Genomic DNA, 21,717 nt, shown 5'->3' on the forward strand with positions numbered 1-21,717 from the left:
ATTATTGAAAGACTGACAGACTTCTGCAAAACTAATTTTCCCATCCTCTTATCAAGGATTTGTAGACAAGCAGGCACCTAGAAACTGCTGTTTTAAAACTGAACTGTGCAGGCTAATGATTCTAAATGGAATTGGCTGTTTTAGGTATATTTATATGTTATTTTACCTATTTCTATCCAGATTCATTGTCCCTCCTCTCTTCCCCTGAAGTCTTAATGAATAGTCATTCACTTTCAATTGGCCGAAAAAGAAGGCAGAAGAGAAGGTGAAAGCTCACCTCAGAGGCATTAGAAGGAATTGTATTGCTCAATTTTCTGTAGACTACTAAGTCAATTCTTGACTGTGTTGAAGACTTGTCCCTCAAAAAGTCACAGGAGGTGGGCAATGTCTTGCAAGTGTTACTCTGAGAATTAACTGTCCCAAATGCAAATTGGAGGTGTGACTTTCAAGCAGTTGTTATCACAATTCTATGTTTTACAGCATTTTTGAGTCCTTCATGCGCTCAAACTGTTAAGACTAGTGTAATTGTCCAATTATCCACGATGATATACTCAATGGAATTTTCAATATTTCTCAAAAGAGAAATACAGAAGCATTTGTGGAATAACGAGAGCAGAATGCATATCCAATAGTCTCCACAGCACATTTTAGTAGCATCATGTAAGCAATGGACTTAACTTTGCACTTATGTACAACACGCGTATAATTTTTTGGCACAGCGGGAGTTTGTTTAAAATATAAGCCACCAAAGTTGTGGTTTTCATAAATAGAAGTGGCCAGAGTTTTTCTGATGGGAAATTTTATTAGATGGAAAAAAAGTTATTTTTAGGTAATAAATTTTAAATTGCAGATACCTATAGGTTAGTTTCAATGGTGGTGGAATTTATGATCAAAACAGGAGAATTTTTACCCACAAGGACAGCTGGTAGCCCTGAACTCCTGAGAACGAGGTAGGAGGACAGCATGAAGATGTTGTTTTGTGTGAGACAGAATTTAATCTATAGACTTTCCATAGTGGCCTGATCATCATCTACTCTGGATGTATCTTTCCTTTTGGAGGTGTTCCGCCTTGTATTAATAATGAATTAAGGGAGAATAAAAGAGAGTAGTTTCAGCACTGCTTTTGGATACAGGAGATGAAAGATCAGATACTGGTTCTGAAGGATATTTACTTACAGAGCAAGTAGCAACTCCAATAAGAGACAGTAGAAAACTCTTCAATTTCCTCAAATGCTTAGCAGTCTGGTGGGTTAGACATTCATGTGGGATGTCAAAGACTGAAATTTCAATTGCTGGACTGGATCACTGGAATAAGCACTTTCCTATCTTAGGTGAACACACAAATACGAATGTGTGAGGATTCCCATGTTTTATGGTACTGGGAAATTTCATTGAACATAAGGAATCTGCAGCACTCTGCTTTTTGCAAATCATCACTCTGGCATTTGAACCTACAGTACATATCAATTGCAGGGTAGAAAGGGTTTCATTCTCAGTGGTACCATCATTTGTTTGTATCAAGTGAAGTTCAAGCAATGTTCTCTCTCTAATGGTACACCAATTGTAACTGACAGCTCCCAGGGCATATTTTGTAGTGATAAAAAAGATAACTGTAGTAACCTTTCAAGAATTCACCTCTTATTCAATCCTTCAGACAAACATATGCTCTCTAATATGCATAAGTTTTCCAATATTGTCAAATAAATTACCCATCTACAGCATAAATTACTAGACAGAAGTTCTACAAATAGATTTAGGAAACCTGGGGATTAAAAGATGTAACACAAAAATTATTTTCATTCTTTCCATATTAGGAGAGGTCTATTTTATTAGTAACAAGAAAAACACAGTTTTATCAGTTAGGTATTCCAAAGATTGTTATCTTTTATTTTTCTTTATAATAATCTCAAAGTGCTGAAAAATATTTACACTTCTAACAGAAAGAAAAAATTTTCACACACATGAATCCATTTAATCTGAGTGATGTCTATTTTCTTCTCCTTTCTGCTTTCATCCTACTACATTTGTTGTTTTTCTTGTCAATGAATAGATATTAATGCTATTGCAGGAACAACTGGAAAACAGGAATATATATTTATGTAAACTGATATTGATTCAACTTTAAAGAGAAAAAAAAAAAGGAAAAAAGAAACTAACATTTTCAATGCTGTTCTAAAAATCATTATGACCAGGGCTGCCTATGTGCAAAGAATACCTGAATAAATTCTGCTGATATTCCTTAGGTCTACTATGAATTTACAGAGTTAAAATTTTTATATGTAGTTAAAATCTCTGCCCAATATTCATCATTAGATGTATATCCTTGTGTTGTTTCTTTTGGTCTCACAACAACGATGGCTGTTTTATTTGTTTATGCAGCTCTGTGCTCTATGGTTGACAGTTTCACACTTGGGAACATCTGAAAAAAAGGTCATGTGACCTTTCCAACCACGGGAAAACTCTGTTCTTCTCAAGATGACCTAAAATGTTCTAATTATTGGTTATTCCCTCTAGTTGGTGATGCAGCCAACAAACACGTAAAGTTCAGTGAACCCACAAGTGTACAGCTGTTATCTTTGACTTGTGGCCAAAATAAAAATTGGAACAAAATCTACCCAGACAAGTATAAGGTCTCCTTGTTTAAAGCAGTTGCTTCCTAAACCAAATAATCAGATTGAAACTAAGGAAGAGTGAAACTGTTTTCTAGAAACATTGATTCAAACCAGGATCAACATCTCGGAGACAAGATGTTAACACAGATTACTGACTTGACTGCACAAGTCTCCCAAAAAACAGCCAAGTCTCAAGTCTATTGGTATGTTTGCAGTTTTACCTTGTAATCCAATTGTTCAAATTTCATTATATATGTCATCTTCTCTTGGTGAGTTGAAGCTGACTTTGTCTCCTGCATATTCAAGGTGAAGTTTGAAAGATGCCAGTGATAGGTTAGCTGGTATAACCTTCGACACCAGTGATATCTGTTCTGCTGTACCAGTTTGGAAGCACCAGAAATGAGAAAGCAATTGTTCTCTACTGTTTTCAATACTAGCGTTTCTCAGGAAGTTCCTGTAATTAACTAATCTCAGTCTTATATGGGATCAAAAAGGTATGATAGAGATCAGAAACATAACAGGAGTTGTATGCATCTCCTCTTCCTACTGCTTATCCAGGCACTGCTGTCTGATCTGCTCTTCAGATCAATTTCGTATTACCCAAGATTATAGAGAAGGGAGACAATGTAACCAGAAATACAGTTTCATGGTGCTTTTCATAGCTGTGCTTGCCTGTGTTGTACAGAAAAAAAGCCTGATTCCTGAGCATATGTAAGTTACATCCATAGTAAGCCAGAGGAGAGAGGTCTTCCCACTACAGTGAATGTGTGTATCAACTCATCCAAATGGGTATTTGATTTCTGTTGAACTGTATCATGAGTTGCAAATCAGTTTCTACTTTCCAGGTGGTATAGTCTGCCTGACTGATAACAAGGTTTAACTAATGTGCATCTGAAAAACTCCTTCCTCTCTCTTTATTTTGAGACAAGGCACATTTGTACAGGGAACAGCGCAGGTCGTACTAGCAGATGTTGTCCTACCCAGAATTCTCCCTGCATCTGTAACAATAAGAGTAATACAGGAGTTCACTGAGAAAAGAATTTTTTGGAATAGAAAGTACCTTGGATGCAAAGCCAATTGTAACTACAACTTACTACAACTTCTTGCGGCAAATTCTATAATAGTTCAAATGAATGGATGTTCTCACTTATATTTGTTCTACATCTCAAGAAAAAAACCCAGTAGCTGGATGTTCAAGTCATTCTTTCAAAGAATGGGTTTAAATGTGAAAATGCTTTAAAGGAGCACTGTTTTATATTGGTGAGAAATTGGATTTTTCATGAAAGAAAAAAGGAGGTTTTTCAAGGTAATGCTTGATAGACTGACAAATAACTGGCAACTAGTCAGTGGTTGGACAAGACTGTCTATAAAGACAATGTTACAGTCAAAAGTTTCTACAAACATTGCAGGGGATCAAGACATTTCATTGCAACTTGTGAGAAATAAATAAGACGGTTTTATTACAAGCAGGGATTTCCATGGTTACCTCATGTTGAGATACCTGAAGGTCATTTGAGGAGATTGAAGAGCCATTTTGTGGTGAGGAGCTGAGGGGTTGCAAGTTGTTCTGATCACTGTTACTGACTGCTGTTTACTGCCTTGTTTGCTGCTTTTATTGTTCTGGTTGTTCTGATCACTGTTACTACTGCTGACTTACTGTTTTGCTTACTCGTCTAGTAAGAAGGCGAATCGGAAAACCCAATTTGGGCTCACTGCCAGGGGACCATGTGGCCAGGGGCAGGGAAACAACCTGATAGGTGGATGGGAACAACCGATGAACTGTACCAAAAGGCAAAGATTGCCTTTTGAGGAAGAGGGGAACAAGGCCTGGCATGGGAGGTGCGAGGGAGTTATGTAAACCAAGAGACCTTAAAAAAGCTTATCCTCTCCCAGTCAGGGGTGCTTGAACCAGGTCACAAGTTCAGTGCACCCAGCACCGTTAATAAAGTTGTTTCACTTTATTTGACCATCTCCGAAATTTTAATTAGACATATTTCTCACAAACCGTTGTGTGTCTTAGAGAGAAAAATGCTAGCAAAATTCATCCCCTCCTAAACAGTCTGTTTCCTGTCTCTAAGCAGCCAATAAGTTCTTAGCCAGGAAATGGATTTTCTCTTGTCTTTTTCCTTTGAATAAACATATACTTGAATGTATTAAGCAATCTTTCTACTCCATTAAGTTCTTACTAAGATATCTGCCCATTCTGTGAACCAGCAATTTAACAATTAAATTGCTGGATAGAGTAATAGTCATCTCCAAACTGCAGGTAGTGAACTAGAGCTGTTTGTCCTCAGTATTCCAGGTATTAAATGCTTTCTTTCCTGTTTAACTGCTCAATTTCTTGTCTCAGGTTTTGGGGTAGTTTTTTCCTCTCCTTCCAATGGGTTGTCTTTTTTGTCTGATATTTTACTTATGTTATTTAAAGTACATTTTTCCTAGAAGACAAAGGGATATGAAAGCTATTACTGTTGCAGTCTGAAATTCTGATATCAGCAGAAAAGGAACTGCTAGGATTAAACAGTAAGCCTTGGGCAACAGGGGTTGAGGGAAATTCCATCATCTAAGGACCAAAGAAGACCCACTGATATTCATCCATGTTGTTTGTCCTGTCTCCTGCAGCAATATATGGAAAGACTTTGTGATGATACTATCAGCCCATGCAGAAGCCCCTTTGTTTTCTCCCCTTCCTTGTAATCCTTGTTTCAGGAAATGTTAACCATTTTTCCCCCATATGTAATCCTTGTTACTGGAATTGCTAGTGTTTTGTATGTTCAATAAAGATTCCAGTTTCTACCTCGAAATCTGGAATCATTTAGTTTTTGGACCTTTACGTATTACCAGGAGGCAAATAAGATGGATGAATCTCTATGTGATAAAGTAATCAGATTTCAAGATAAAAACAGAAGAATTACCATAAAATGTTATGAGATGCACACACACTACAAGGAGGGAGGAAAGAGTATCAGACCAAACTATATATATTTAAATAAATTTGCTACACAAGTAATTTGCCCTTTTTAAAATACACATTACAAGTAAAAAGCATATCAATAGAGTATTTTAAGATCAATTACAAGAAAAAGTCTTGTATTATGAACTGATTTTTTTATCATCTGAGCTGACTCATGTTTATTTCTCCTCAGATCCTTCTGTGCGTTTCTGATGTAATTTCTTCTCAGGGAGGAGCTGGGCAGAGTCAAGTGCTTGGGTTAGGGAATGAAGGAATTTCTTCCTTCTTCATCAGAAGCCAGTACTTATGGGAAGGATATCCAGATGGGGAAGCTTGGTCTTTTGCCTAGAAACCCTGTTTGTGCATGACATGAGTAGAGCTTGACAGCCACAGAGAATATCAAGTTGCAGCTCGGGTAGGTATGTGGCACAATACCATCTGATGACCCATTCAGATCTTCCTGGATCCTGCTGAGCTGATAAGATTTGTTATGTTTTGAGAGGGGAAAGGGAAAGAAATGTCCATCAGGCAGACTAACAGGGAGCTTAAACATTAGCTAGAAGGAATGCTGGAGAGGAAATATTAATGAAAGGAGACAAAGACAGCATGGTCTTCAGAATTCAGTGTGACATGGTGAGACCCATGGAGGAAAAACAGCTGTAGGAAACATGTGGATAGCCATGATCAGTGAGGGGATGGCAGATAAGAATGCTTTGGCTTTGTAAGAAAAGCTAATATGCTAAGAAGTACATTGTGTCAAAGGAGGAGAGTGTGCGTGTGTGTGTGTGTGAATAATAAAAAAGGTAATTCATTGAGTGGGCAGGAAGAAATCAGCTGTTAGAATGGCTGTAGGAAGATAGGTGCAGTAATGTTGGATAAGAGGAGGAAATGGGAGAGGCAGAAAGCAGACGCTTGGTGAAGGAAGACAAAGTTGCATTTGAGGGTCAGAAATGGCATAGGAAAGGTACAAGACGGAAAAATGGGGTGAGGTATCTGGCAGAGAAATAAGTGAAGGATTTATGGAATCATCTAATTCAGGTATCTGGTGATGGTGCTGAGCAGTGTCCATGTACAGTGTGTGCTCAGCTGAGGTAGACTTGATGCTGCTGTGTCTTATGGTCACTGAGAGCCTCACTGCCAGCACACTTAGCCCTCTTAATGCTAGAGAAGGAGATTTACTAATAAGAGCCAAACGGGGAGATTCTGTCGGCCACTCTTTTCTTCCTTGTGCCATACCACTGTTAGCTAAACAAGTTTAAAAACTGTTTGCTACAGTCTGAGAAGGAAAATGATTTTAAACATTTAGTGTCCTAGATTTGCAGTTATCCTCTGCACTGGTGCATCACAGAGCATCATTAAGGTTCCTGTAAAATACAGAACAGTAGAACTGCATGTACAAAGAGGTTGCAAAGTCTGTGATTAAAAAAGACTGTTATAAACAGATTGAAGTGCCCTTACACTACAAACTATGGCAACAACAGGACTGTTGGCTACATGGTATATTTGTTCTGTTAATCAGTTAAAATGTTGTGGTGTTTACACTACCTACAGATAAATTATTCTGTATTTTAGAGGAAAAATATACAAAAATGCATTAAGAAGGATATCTATCACTATTTATCATCTAAACAGGGGAACAAGGTCTACTGTACTTGGGAAGCACTAAAAGATTTTGTTAGATTTATGAAAGTCTCTGCTTGAAAACTAATCTCTTCTATTTCCTGTCCTGCAGAGCCCCCTATCTATGGTCTTGTTCTGTGCAACTTGATTAATTTGGGGATGTCTTGCAAACGCATTTGATTTCCCCACACATTGTGAGATTTTCCTTGCCAGAAAACAATGTTCCATCTTTCTTGTACAGCAGCTTGTTAAGTTTTCTTTGTTTTGTTATTAAATAAAAGGTTTCCTTTAAACCTCTTAGAACTGCAGTTTGTAAATTGATGCAGTTGAGGTAACTTAAAATATATAGTGCAACAGGTCCTTCTGAATAGTTATGCACTGATATGAACTGATGCCAGTTAGTGTTCACTGCTACAGTTCTGTAAGATTAGAATGATTTTTAATGAAGCCAGAAATCAATGCCTGCTGGTCTTGAGATGGAGTGAGTCTGTTGCTTCTAAATGTGACTGCTCCTAGTTGCTGGTAAACCAGTTGCCAGCAAATGTGACATAAATTTACGCCAGGAAAAACACCATCTAAGAACTTCAGGGAAAAGTTTGTTTCCTGGGTGAAATGACAAAGTCATATTTTCCCTTTCCTATTTTTAAATGTGTGTAAGGAAAAGGGGACTTTTACACAATAAATTACAGGCACAGTGAGTGTTCACAGTGGTTTTTACCTCCTTTTCTGCTTCAAGTGTGCTGACCTGAAGACAAAAATGCAGTGAAACTCCTGTCGGTTCCCAGCTCTGCTACAACAAAATGAAGTGAAAACAACACAGAGCTTAAAGCTTGCAGAAGGAGTCTGTGCAGACCTCAGATATGTAGTTACAAGACACAACCCTGCTGAGCTCCCATCTGCCCTCATGACACTGCTCACAGGACCCAGCTTAGCTAGTGTCTAGGATACATCAGTACAAGCTACTCTCATAATTTTGTAGTTAAGAGTATAGCGAGTAGGGCAAAGTCATTATTGATCTGGCCCCATTCCAGTGTGTCTGATGGAACAATCCAGCACCAGTGGATGCGTGTCTGTTGCTGTACAAAACAGAGCCAAGGACCAAGTTTGAGCACTGTACCTTGACTGTCATTGTGCGGCTATTAGCTTTTAGTTTTGTTGTACGTTGGTCTGCTTCTATTAGTTTTCTCCAAGACAGACCTTATATGACTGTTTTTAGGTAGACAATATAGTTTAACTTGCAGTCTGAGTCAGACAAGAGCGGGCCAGTGTCAGTATAAAAGCCATTCTGTGCTTTAACTCAGTCCTGTGCTGATATCATCAGCATTAGCTGTATTTGTTTTTAACTAATTCTGTCAGCATCTGTTAGAGATTTTCCCAGCTTGGGCAGCTATGAGTGTGTGTAAAACCTAACCATCTCTGCCTGGGGCTTTGGGACTTTGGCAGGGGATGGGTACATATCTCCCAAGGCATTGTACCACTGAGCTGTATCTAATTTTTAGGTGCCAAGAGAATGCATAGAAAGACCAGTATTCTGTTTCTGACTGTGACAAAACAGGATACTTTCTAGGGAGAGTACACGGGCTTGGTTTCTTTCTATGATATTTCCCCTAATACTCCCCTGGCATCTAGAACTGTTGTATTAGAGTTGTTAAAGAGTCCATCCTTGTCTAGTCCCCCTTAACAGATGTGCTGTCTACAAATTTATCAAACCTCTTTTAAATCCTGCTGATTCCACAGTCTCTGTAGTCAGAGCACTACCTGGTGCACAAAAAAACACCCTTTCTTTTATTCAGTTTAAACTTCTCTCCTACAGTTCAATCCAATATTTATTGAATAACAGTTCTGCATTCAGCTATTCTATTGCTTTCACTCTTTTGCAAACCTTGGTCATAACCTCTCTCCTGTTTACCCTCTCCAACCTGAAGACTCTCACCCTCTACTCCTTATAAAGCAGCTGTTCCTCATCTTAGGCTATCTGAACTGAACCCTCTCCAACACCACTACACCCTTTTTTGGGATGCAGAGAACAGAATGACACAGAACTCAGCATGTGCTCAGCAGATGTTTTTGTACAGCAGCAAAGTGAAATCCTCTCTGCCTTGTCCTCAGCACCCATACTGCTGATGACTAAGATTCTGCAGACTTTTTTGTCTGCCAGTGTACACAGAGTCAATTCACAGAACAGTTGACTCTGTTGCTTTAAAATCTCTTTCACTATATTTAATATCAGTTCTGATGTCAGCACCATGTAGACTGGGTTTAGATTCTTCTTTTCTAGATGCATTACTTCATGTCTGTCTACACTGAAGCTCGCCTACCAACCTTTTTGCCTTAGGTGGCCTTGTTTCTGCAGACTAGGAAATGTCACTGTTTATTCCCTTCTCCAGGACACTGATGATCTCTGGGAAACTGCAATGAAGATTCTTTTTCATTTAGAAAAGTGACCATTAACCTCTCTGTATAGCATCCATTATTTAACCAGCTTTCAGTCTACAAAATAGTCTTTTCAATTCTTCCAGTGGCAGCTCAATTTCTTTGATAATTTTTGATGTAGAATCAGGTCAAAGGCTTTACAAAAAACAAATATATTATTTAGACAGGTAGTATCTTTGTCCAGGTGCCACCTGTTCAAGTAACAGCAAAATAGTGTTGCAAGATTCCATTTTACAGAAGCTGTGCTGATTTTTTCACAGCAGTCCATGTCCATTTGGGCTCTCAGTGACCTTATTCACTATTATAAACACTACCATCTTAACAGCAGTGGAAGCCAGAATTCCCAGTCTAGTCTGTAGCTCTCAGGATCTCCTCTAGTGCCATTTCTGTAAGCGGATTTCAGTATGTTGGCACAATGACTGTTTGTAAAAATAGGTGTCATGTCTTGGTCATCATCTCTACAATTTCACATTCAAAAAAATATAATATGTAGTTGTGGAGGGTCTATTAACTATTTTGGTACCTGGCTAGACATCCAACTTTGCATATATAGTGGTTTCTCCAGTAACGCATATAGTGCACATCCTGCGTGCCTTAGAGCCTCTGTGTAAAGCTGATATTGCCTTTGGCAACTACAGAATGTCTCTCACTCTCAGCTTCCAGGAAAATGGAAGATGCTAATACTCTCATGCTGTTCTTCACCTTGTACTTGCTGTTTCGCTCAGTGTGTCAGTACTTGAAAAGTGCCAGGCATATGTTAGTTGCTGCATGTCACTCTTGCTGTCTTGGAGTCTTGAGACACATACATTAGATACATGACATATGCTAAGAGCTGATGTTTGAAAAGGGTTTCCATTGCTTAACATCAGCTTGGTGAGTGATAGCCCTCCAGTTTGTCATACCTAATTCTGCTTGTCCCCACTGACTAGTCAATTCTGTGCTCTTATGAGCATGCACAGTATGCAGAATTTGCAACATAACTATTCAGTGAGTTTAATCAGTTGCGTCTCAACCCTTTTTTTGATCTCAGCTTTGTGAAGATGAATTGGCAAATCCAAAATGCTTCCAACCCCTGCCCTACTGTGCATTCCTTCATCTTTCATCTGCTTGTTTTCCTCTTATCAACTAATTATTATAATTTTTTTATTTCTTGTTTAATTCTTTTGTTCTTATTTCCCCTTTTATCTGTATTTAATAACACTTTAATATATTTATTGACTCCTTCCTGATTCTTTTCACTGTCTTTCACTTTTTCCTTACTCCAACTCATTTATTCAGTTCCTCACTCTGCAGAGTTTGCCAGGCTGATGCTTACAGAAAAAAAATAATTAATTACTTGGGTCAGAAGAAATTTATAATCAGGGTGTGATGAGTTAGAACTACCTGGGACAAAAAGCTAGAGTCCAGTTTATTCTTAATAGGTCAAACCCCTGAGTATCATCTTTTCACATGTTCTAAACTAAACTTTGTTTGGACTGGATGATTCAGTGGCATTAATACCAGTGGACAATTTGCCCCTTGATTATTTTTCAGTAAATGTGTTGTGTGCTGGGATTTTTATCTGCTCAAGAAACTAAGAAATCTAAGTAATTATGTAATGGCTGTATCACAATGAAAATAATTCTCTAAAGATATTGCACATACCAATTCTCACCGAAGTATAATATTAATCAAGCGTTAAAAAATACCACAGAACACCTTGATAGCATGAACATAGTTGAATACAGAGTCATTGAACTTAATTTAGAGTGTTGTAACTGGGCTTTTCATTTCATCAAATAAACTTTCTAAACAAATTAGAGATGTAGTAGGAAGGACGCACCTGCTGTCTGCTATCTTTTATCTAGGAGGAGCAAAAATGCCTGGCTTACATGTACAAATAACATTGTAGCTATGATGATTCAAGGGTTATAAATGAGGTAGATTGAATTAAACAGCTGGGGGGAAAAAATACAAGCTTGATGAGTATTTTAGGGTGATTTAGAACAATTTGCCTAGAGGCAGAGCATGACCCAGATTTGCATTCCTTCAGTCACTTCAAGAATACATTTCTCTCAGGTCCAAGTGTATTTCAGGGGAAGATGAATAGGTAAAGTGGAGAAGGTAATTTTTCGCAGATTCACTTTTGCATATAATGTCATTGTAATGGTCTGATAAACCAGAGTTATGCATGATCTAATTTCTGAGGATGATGTCATATTTCATAAGCATCCAACAGAGATGATACAATCATTTCACAGAGGGAACTATATGATGTAATTGCCAGCAACATGACATGGATCAGTGGCCCAGCAGGTTACATTCAATTCATATTTCATATAGTGTTAATATGTCTTTTTTAGCTGGTTTTTTCATATTAAGATGTCACAGTTAAGAATTTTTTTTTTTAATGTTCAGATGTTTTATTTCAAATCTGACTTTTGTTTGTTTATCAAATAGGGTAATTCAAAATGTCATAAGATTTTTTACTTTGGGCGTTTCTACTTGCTTTACCCACTTTATAACCTGATACCACTTGAATTTGCATGGGAAGGGCCTGATAGCAGGGAGGTTACAGAGCCGGTTTCTCTGAGGACCTGTCAGAAGCTTCCCCCATGTCCAACAGAGTCAATGCCAGCCAGCTCATGCATATCTGCTAGTGCATGGTCATTCTGTTCCATTGCCTTCTTTCTACTAGTTAGATACTACCAGCTGGTAACTAGTCACAGGATATAAACAAATATAAGAACTATATCATTATTCTCTTGCTCAGGATTTTATTGAGACTAAGTGCTCTTTGAAGTCTCTAATGGTTCTGCCTAGATAAAGTTTGGGTTAAGTAAGAGTCAGTCCTGTGAAACTAAGAATAATGAAATTAAAATTGCTTCCATATGCAAAGTAGAGACTAAATTTAGAAAGCAGACAAAATTGTCCTTCCTTCCAGTCTTGCCTCATGAATTATTGTTGAGCAAATTCATTTCTGCCCTTTCAATGCTTCTCTTTTTACAAGAACTCTTCTTTGCATGTACATGTTCAGTTACACTGAACTCTTCTTTTTACCCTCTTTTCTTTCTTTGAGTATTTTCCACCCTCTTCCCCATCGCATTAAAGCTGCTCTATTTCTGAGATTATGTAAACAAAAATGTAGATCATTCAGGTTCTTTCTCTGAGATGATTGCTACAGTGATCCTTTGCATATTCTTCTTCAGGTTCCAAACCACAGAAGCTTAGAAAAAAAAAAATTTAGTTCACATTCAGCATGTGATCATAAAAGATGGTACTTGTTCTGTGTGAGCTTTAGAAGCAGGTGGATACCAGTTTTGTTTTCTCATTACATTAAAAAAAGATCAGCAGCATGTCCCAGTGGCAAATTTCAGTGTCATGTACTCTTTTTAGGTGTCCAATCTCAGATTAAGAGACTTTGCAAGTGTGAAGTATTTCTAAATTTCTTAGTCCCAGATGTCCATCAAGGTTCCCTTCTTATAGTTACTAAACAAAAAATGGAGTTCTCCCCTAACAGACATCTTCCTGTTAGACTGTATGCCACGGTCCAAGGGGGGATGAGGCCGTGACACAGCACGGACCGGTCTGCAAACAAGGTAGAGGTGCAACTGGAATGCTTTACTGAGGTGTCCAGAGGTTTTATGGGTTTCAGGCGGGGAAGGGGCTGGAACATAGGATAGAGCATGAGACAGACAAACGAGGGAACAAATTGGGGTAGGGACACAGGCAAAAGGAGGAAGAACGTGGGAGGAACCGGGGAAGGAAAGGGTGAATGGTAGCTGTCTCCCCTCTGCAGCTTCTTCAGCCTATCAGAGAGGGGAGTGGGGAAGCAGGGAGCAGGCAAAACACGTGGCAAGCCCGAGCATGCCCAGGCTGTGCACTGTGTAATAAAGTCCTGTCAATTGCTGTATGTTTTTCTCCACGCCTGGAACCTCTCCCATCCTGAAACTTGTTCCTTCACAACCGTACATGCATTACAATACTGCTCTCAGCTTCTATAGCTTTAATTAAAGCTTCAACAGCAATGGCTAATGCCAACACCCATTTGCCCAGCAAGTGAGTTTACCAGTGTTACCAGAGTAACACTACTCCTGTTGCACTCTGGCTTTCCAGCAATACAGAGTCTGAGTACACAGTCTGGTTCCAGCGGTGAGCTTGTGTGTAGCTTTCTATAAAGTCACCTTAGATAACACACATATTCTCTGAGCCCTGAGATTACTGTCCAACTGTTCATACATTTTGAGTAGGAGAACTGAGTATTTGTTAGGCAGGAATTCATACTCTGAAGGATAACCATCAGCACAAGTTTTGATGAAGTGGCCATTGTTGTTGTCAGTCAAGTTTAAACGCAAAATGTCATGGGAAGAGCTGTGGACACAACAGCCATAAAAATACAGATGTAGTTTTTTTCTTCTCAGACAAGAAAGATTGGTTTTCTGCTTCTATTTGGATACATTGGAAAGATACAGACATTACTCTGATCTCATTGAGTAAATATTTAAAACATATAGATCACATCATTCTGTGTTGAATCAGGATTAAGGAAATTCCAAAGATGCATCAATTAAAAATTAAATTTAAAAATAAAAATATAGAAAATGTGGGGAAGTTTTCAGCTTTTTTTATGGTATTGTCAGTAGAAGCACAAGTTGTTAAGAAACTCAGCTTATAAAATGTCATCCATCCAAATGATTTTGAAACATAAGTATTAATCCAGTTTTCTTAGTGTCCACAGAATCATCCTGGTATTCAAACTGAGCTTACTGTTTGGTAACCTTGTTCAGTTATACTCAGATGTGAATTAGATTTGACATCCACATTTCAAAATTGCCTCTCCAATCTCATATATTTCTTTTAGTTGTTTAAAATTGTATTGGGACCAGTTTGACACTTTTCACTTGCAAGCATATTTACTTAGATGTTTCATTTTCTTATTTGTTGTTCATCTCTGATTGCTCACAGCTGGGTGGTCATAGTCCTTTATCAAGGAGCTTGTTTTCCTGGATGATATATGTAAAAATATTGAAAAAATGTGACATTCAACTCTGTCTTATCAATAATCTATAATTGCTTATCAACAATCAATATTTCATTATGATATTTCTGGATAAAAATTTATTTCTTTGTTTTTTTTACCCAAGGATCCTTCAGAGAGTCACTGTCCATTATCTTGGACAGAGCTGGACACTAATCACTGTTGCTGTAGAGACTAGCTCTTAACCAAATGCTTTAAAATGCAATTCGTTTGGTTCCACATTGAATAAAGAACTATCCTGTCCATCTCTTTCCCATTCTGACCTTGTGCAAATTTTTGTGTTCATTTCGAGAGCTCTCTTTCCTTGACCATGGTCCGCCCACTCAGTTGTACCGAATTTTCTCTTTATGGTAAGAAATAAAAAGGGCTTACTCCAGAGCAAGGGACAAGAACAGAAATTAGAGGAATGTAAGGCTGCTGTATTCCATTTTATTTTTATGATGGATTCTCTGATTTCTTTGGAGGTGATTGCACAATTTATGCTTTTACAAGAACTGAAATCAAGGGATTAAAAATATGTTTTGATAGATACGGCTGTGCAAAATGCGGATTCCACCATCTCCTCACACCTATTATCTGTAGTTTGTTCTCTTCAAAAGAAAAAGAGGTTATATTCTGCTTAGACACTGATTTTTTTTACCTCTGATCTTTTTTTTTTTCCAAGCCCAGACCTTCAAATAGAAAAAATGGATCCACCTATAACTACAGATGTCCAACTCACAAAGCTCAGTGATAGGGAGCAGTATATACAGTATCACATTTTCTAGTCAGGCTTGAAAATAACAGTTAATATAAGCCACTTAACAACTTCTGAGACATTTTTGAAATGTCTTAAAATAGTTTTATTATTTTCTTACAATCAGCAATTTTAATAGTACTCCCTTCTTCTTTCACTGCAACATATGTCCTTTAAAACCCTGTTATTGCTATCTTGTTGATGTTTTCTGGTCATGGTACTAATTAAAAGATTGAGATATTCTTCCTTCATTCAATAACTTGCACGAAAAAATTATTTAAAGAGAGACACTTAGCATAGAAAACTCATAAACTTCCACCTAAATAAGTAGTTAGAAAACAGCAGATGTTTTTAAATTGCATTAGTAAGTGGTACAGTGTTATAGCCTGATCAATACAGCTAATGCCAAATGTAATGCACTTTTGTCAAAATTATGCTTTTTCTTAAACTTAATTTTGGATTTATTTCATTTGCCATTGAATATTTTGGCAAACCTGATATCTTTTGCATTTCATGTCTGCTAATGGAAAGCTGGATTCATCTGTGCATTTATCTGGCTCAAGCATAATAAAATAGACTTCAACATGGTGGATGGAAAAGCATCTCAGATATTTAGAGAAGATGTTTTTTACTTTTTTGTGGCATTGTGTTAAGTTACTTGGATTGGTATAAGCTACACAATGTTCAAGAACTTTCAAAGTCTGAATTTGTTAGAATTCTAATCTCATGCACTTGTACAGTCACATAATGCTGTTGGTTTTGGAAGCTTAACTGTTGAATTAGAAAGCAAATTGGATTTTTTTGCTACAGAAAATAGCATGAAATCTTTTCCATTTGATTTTTGAAATGCTTTAATTTAAAATATATGTTTCCAATGTGTTGATTAAGCTTTCACATAAGATCTTTGGGACAGAAGCAGTGCTGTACTTATTGTGTACAGTACCTGGGAGAGTGGAGCATTTTTCAGCACTTTCAATTGATATTGTTGCTGCAATATCAATTGTAGCTGTTCTGTAAGGTAAAATGGTTGCTTTTTAAATAGGTCAGTTTATCCTACTCTGCTCTTCTGGTGACTCAAATGCCATTTTGTAGGCCATTTTTTGTTCATAATACAATAAAATACACAGTGTGATAGTGTAATAAAAGGGCTCATATGAAAGACAAAACAAAGGCAGAAAAAATGGCTGAGACAACTGTGATAATGAAAGCAAAATGTCATTAACTCATTGAAAATATTAAAAAGTTATTATGCTTATGAAGTATTAAAAAGCTATTGTTTTTATGAAGTATCAATATTTTACTCCATCCATAACACTGAATGTATACCTATGCTATACCTTACTCAATTTTAAAAGAAACACAAATAAAGTTAAGCTGGCCCTTCATCAGTCTGGTGCTTGGCCCATTGATTTAGCACACTCGTATTTTATACACACACTGCTATTTACATCTGCTCAGACAGCTCTCCCACCATTAATATTTCACAACCTGTATAATACTTTTTTTCCCTGATAAATACTGGTTCAGAACACTTCCTTTTCTGCTCTATTTTCTTGGAAGAAAATAGTATTATGCAAGTGCCTACATCAATACAGCTGTGACAGAAACAGAGAATATTGCTCTGACTTCAACATATACTCCCTGAAAAATGAACTGAAAATATTCTCTTTGTGAGAAAGCCAGTCTGACTTTTTATTGTTGCTTGTACAAACACTGGCTCTGACCAAGGAAAGCTCTATCTCATAGCCCCATCATCAATCTGAAATCATCTCATTAGCCTAATGAGGGCAAAGATGGGCAAGATTTAACAGAGCTGATATGATCAGCAGACATTAGAATTGTTCTTGCCTGGACAGCAGCGGACAAATGCAGACTGTGTAGTGACAGACAGATCATCTCTGAATTTCAAGATGAAGGAAAAAAAAGGTTCAGTTCATATTTTCACCTGACTTTTTAACATTTTGGCACTCTGTGTTCCCTTCTGAAATATTTCTTAATGTATTCTGATACTATTTAGATTAAAAATGTCATTCATATTTGGATACAGCTAAACCTCCAGTGTCCCCTCATGCCAGTGTTCAGTTTTCATTAACATGGCTCTATTGACTAGGACAAATAGGGTTTTCTTATATTGCTAAGATTATTGGGAAAATGACCCTCTGCAGTTACTGAAATTTTCTCCCAGATACAGTATGAAAGTTTCTGAATAGTTGATGTCTACAGTACATTGATAGGTAATTTTTCTTTCTCTTGGACTATACTAGATATTTTAATCCAGGGAAGAGCTATTTGGTCCCACACCAGGACTTCTGGGCAGACAAAGATGTAGCAAATGACAGATGTCAAGTGAGGTGCAATAATCCTGAAACAATGTTTTTTTGGAAAGCTTCCAGATTAGTCTTACTTTTTTAAAGCCTGAGATCATCAGACTTGCAACCAGAGCTAAGCAGAGCTCCCATTTCTCTCAGACAGTAAGTACAAGTTGTTCTTCTTTTCTGCCAAGACAGTGACTGAAAGCCAGACTGCCCTTTAGACTCCAGCAGTTGAGGAACGTGGCATGAAACTGTTATGTCTCCCTGATGCGGCCTCTGATGTAGGAGAGGAGTGACTACCCCGACCCCTCTCCACCTCCCTGCAAGGAGACACACCAGTGAGGGAAAGGGAGGTGGAGAAGGAGCTGGGTATGAAAACTTGTTTCGGGTGTTCTATATTTGAAAAGTTTTGCTGGAAATCTGAGTGGGTCTGGGAGGAAGGAGATTAAGACCAGGTTTGAAAAGCCTGGTCCCAGAGCATGTAGTAGCTGTACACTCATGTTCTGCCACCCTCATATTTTCTCGCATACCCATCCCTGTACATAATAAAACTAGTGGCTCAAAGACACAGATCAAAACTCTTCAGATGTTGATTCCAGTCTCGGTTTTTACACAAAGCTAGATATTCACAGGCCACTCCATACCAGTATGTTCCTATATAAGGTATTTCCACACCTCTTTGAAGTAAAAGAGATAAGAATTTATTATTTCCTAATAACAAAGTTGATTTCTGTGCTTTTCCTCAAGAAGATACTTTCTGAAGTATTTCAGGATCCAGCACAGATTAAATTAATCTAAAAATGATAGAATGCAATAAAGGATTACACTGTCTCAGTGATGCAACTTCACAGACATCATTTCTTTTCAGACTCTAGGATTTTTCAAAAACCATGAAATGTCTGCATTTTAAAAGAGTTTTCTGAAAAGAATAAAGAAAACAGAGAGAACATCAGTGACCTTAAATCTTCTTATGAATCTTTTTTTACTGTCTGATCAGGGCAGAATGGTGACAAGCTGCTTCATTTTTTGACAAAGTAATTAAATATTATTCCAGCCTTTTTGAGCTCAATGTAATGATAAAGGATTGCATACAGGAAGAGAGCTGGTGTGGGAGCCATTCAGAGACACTTTGCTTGCTTCAAGAATATATAAGTGCTCAGTTCACGGAAACATGCTAACTAATTTTTTTCCCAGCAGCAGCTTGTTACAGAGAAGTGCAAAAGCTCTCATGTGGCACTTATGTCTGCTAGTGTGCCTATTCTCACAAAACTGGACCACAACTGCTAGAACCTTGTGAAGATATTTCCTATGAATGCTCCCTGAGGAAAGTGGATAGGGAAAATTTTCATACAAACATAGAATGGTTTGAGTTGGAAGGAACATTAAAGATCATCTAGTTTCAACTCCCCTGCCATGTGCAGGGACACTTCCTACTGGACCAGACTTCTCAAAGCCCCATCCAGCCTGGCCTTCAACACTTCTAGGAACGGGACATCTACATCTTCTCTGGGCAATCTTCTCTGTTACAGAGCCTCAACATCATCATAGTAAAGAATTTCTTCCTAACATCTAATATAAATCTACCCACTTTCAGTTTGAAGCCTTTCCCCTTGTCCTGTCACTACACGTTCTTGTCAAAAGTGCCTCTCCAGTTCTCTTGTAGCCCCCTTCATGTACTGGAAGGTGCTATAAGTTCTCCTCAAAGCCTTTTTTCTCCACACTGAACAGCCCAAACTCTCTCAGTCTGTCTTCATAGGAGAGGTGCTCCAGTCCCCTGATCATCTTTGTGACTCTCTCTGGACTCACTCCAACAGGTCCACGTTCATTCATACAGATGTCCTGGTAGTTTTGCCTGAACTCCATTTTGTTGGGATGCATCGCTCCTGACCTTGAAGCAGGTGTTGCTTGGATATTAATCAACTTTCTTGGACCCCCACTATAAGGTTATCCTGTCTGTCCCCCCTCCCCCCCACACACACACTTTAATCCTGATCCACAGACTCTTGGATGGCTTCTCATTCATCCCCAAGTGGAGCTCCATGCACTCCAGCTGGTCATTGACATAGAAGGTGACACCCCCTCCTGGCCTCCCGTACCTGTCTTCCTAAAGAGCCTGTGTCTTTCCGTTCCAACACTCCAGTCAGAGGATCCATCCCACCATATCTCCATGATGCCAATAAGAGCACAGCCCTGCAGGCACGTGCTCTTCTCTGACTCCTTGTTTATTCCCCATGCTACATGTGTTTGCATAGAGGCATTTAACTCTGGTTCCTGAAGAGGTTGATTTACTGGCTGGAGTGGCTGGAATTCCTTTATGCTGCTATTCAGATGCTCTCCTGCTGACCTGTGATCCCTTTCCAGGCTCTGGGCATGTCTCACTGGTCCTGGCATTAAACTGGTAGGAGTGGGATGGATTGAAATTCTCTTGCCCTGGCAACTGTAGTTTAAAGCTCTTTAGTTTGACAGCATCAGCCTTCTCTATTTTTCCTTCATGGATATATATTTCTCTCACAGTTGGAATTTTGGTGTTCAAAAATAAAGTAAAGTAGAAGAAACTGTTCTTAATCTCCATAGGCCCCATTACCTCAACAACTTGCTTAGTCTCTAATGTGTGACAGCAAGGTGCAAGATAGGTTGTTATAGTGTTAGTTCAGCTTCCTGTGTGTCTTTTTGTCTTAATAGCTATGCAGAAATGCCAGCATAACACAAAACTAATTGTTGTGCTGTGATAATCAGAATTGCTGTACTTTGTCAGCTCATTAAGAAGGCAAATATATCTCATTTCCAAAGGAATTTTTTGACTGATGATTAAAGTACAGGACTGAAAATCAGTTACCTAAGATCATGTTTATATCTCTGTAGTGTCTGGGGTTTTTTCTGTATTTTTTTTTAATTTTTGTGAAAACTTTGATTAATCATACTGTGCCTCAGTTTCTTTTCAAGTACAAGGAAGATAATATGTTGGAAGCTTTTGATTGATAAATTTAACGTTCGTCAAGTATTTTGAGGTGTTTAGATAAAAGGGTCTCTTGAAGTGCAAATTACAGAGGTAAGCATGGCTGAGGTGCAAGTGCCCTGTTCCTACTTTGGAGTAGGCAACTGCCACTGTTTTAACTGATTTTTTGTCAAAGCCTATCTGACAGCACTGTCTAATGTTTTGTTTCATTTCATTTATGGGGAGAGAGCCTTGTTTTGCTAGGAAGCCATTGATTTGTTTTCTTTTCCCTATAGGAAAATTATTTTTATGGACTGGTAAAGGATCTCTGTAAGTGGGACATACAATATATACTGTATATCAGTAGTCTGGATTAAGTACTGATATTTATTGTGGTTACTTTACTGCATGGGTGTAACAATTAGTTGATGTTTAAGCCCAGGTGTTTAAAGTTTTAAATATATGAAGTTCATACCTACCTATAATTCAAGCAAAACTCATTATGAAACATGACCTCAAGATGTACAGTTAGAGTGCCTTTGTGCCTCTTGAGCCATCCCCTTTCTTAGGTCATCAGCTATCACCTTTTTAGTGGGATCTTCTTTCTCCCTTTATGAATAAGGCTTAGGTAAGAAGCTGTTCAGTGATTCCCTCTTTTCGGCTTTGCCACCATAAGTTGAGCTTGCAAGAAAAACTGCAGGAATAACAGAAGCGAGTCAGGGTGCTTGGTATTTAGAGACTTCACATTGTCCTCTGCCCTCATACTAGCTCCTGTTTCATGGGTAGATTCTTTTGATGCGACCTCAACACAGATGAAAATGAGTATTCCTATGGTAGTTCTTGGAAAAATGAAAAGGGCAGATATTTTAAGGGGAAGGTCTTCGCTAGGCTTTGTGCATGAACTCTTCATTTTTTAGAGTTTACACAGCACTAGAGGGAAAATTAGACCTTATCAACCAAAAGGGATTTCATGTCAGGGCAGAGAATATGTAAATTAGTCTTAGTCTGTTCTATCAGAGGCTTTTTCATCATATCTGCATGGCGTTGAGAGATGTTGGCAACTGGGGGAAGCTATTAATTTTGCATTGTTTTCACTGTACCA

Source organism: Lepidothrix coronata, unplaced genomic scaffold (genome assembly GCF_001604755.1).
Source record: "Lepidothrix coronata isolate B3197 unplaced genomic scaffold, Lepidothrix_coronata-1.0 Scaffold50, whole genome shotgun sequence".
NCBI lineage: Eukaryota > Metazoa > Chordata > Aves > Passeriformes > Pipridae > Lepidothrix > Lepidothrix coronata.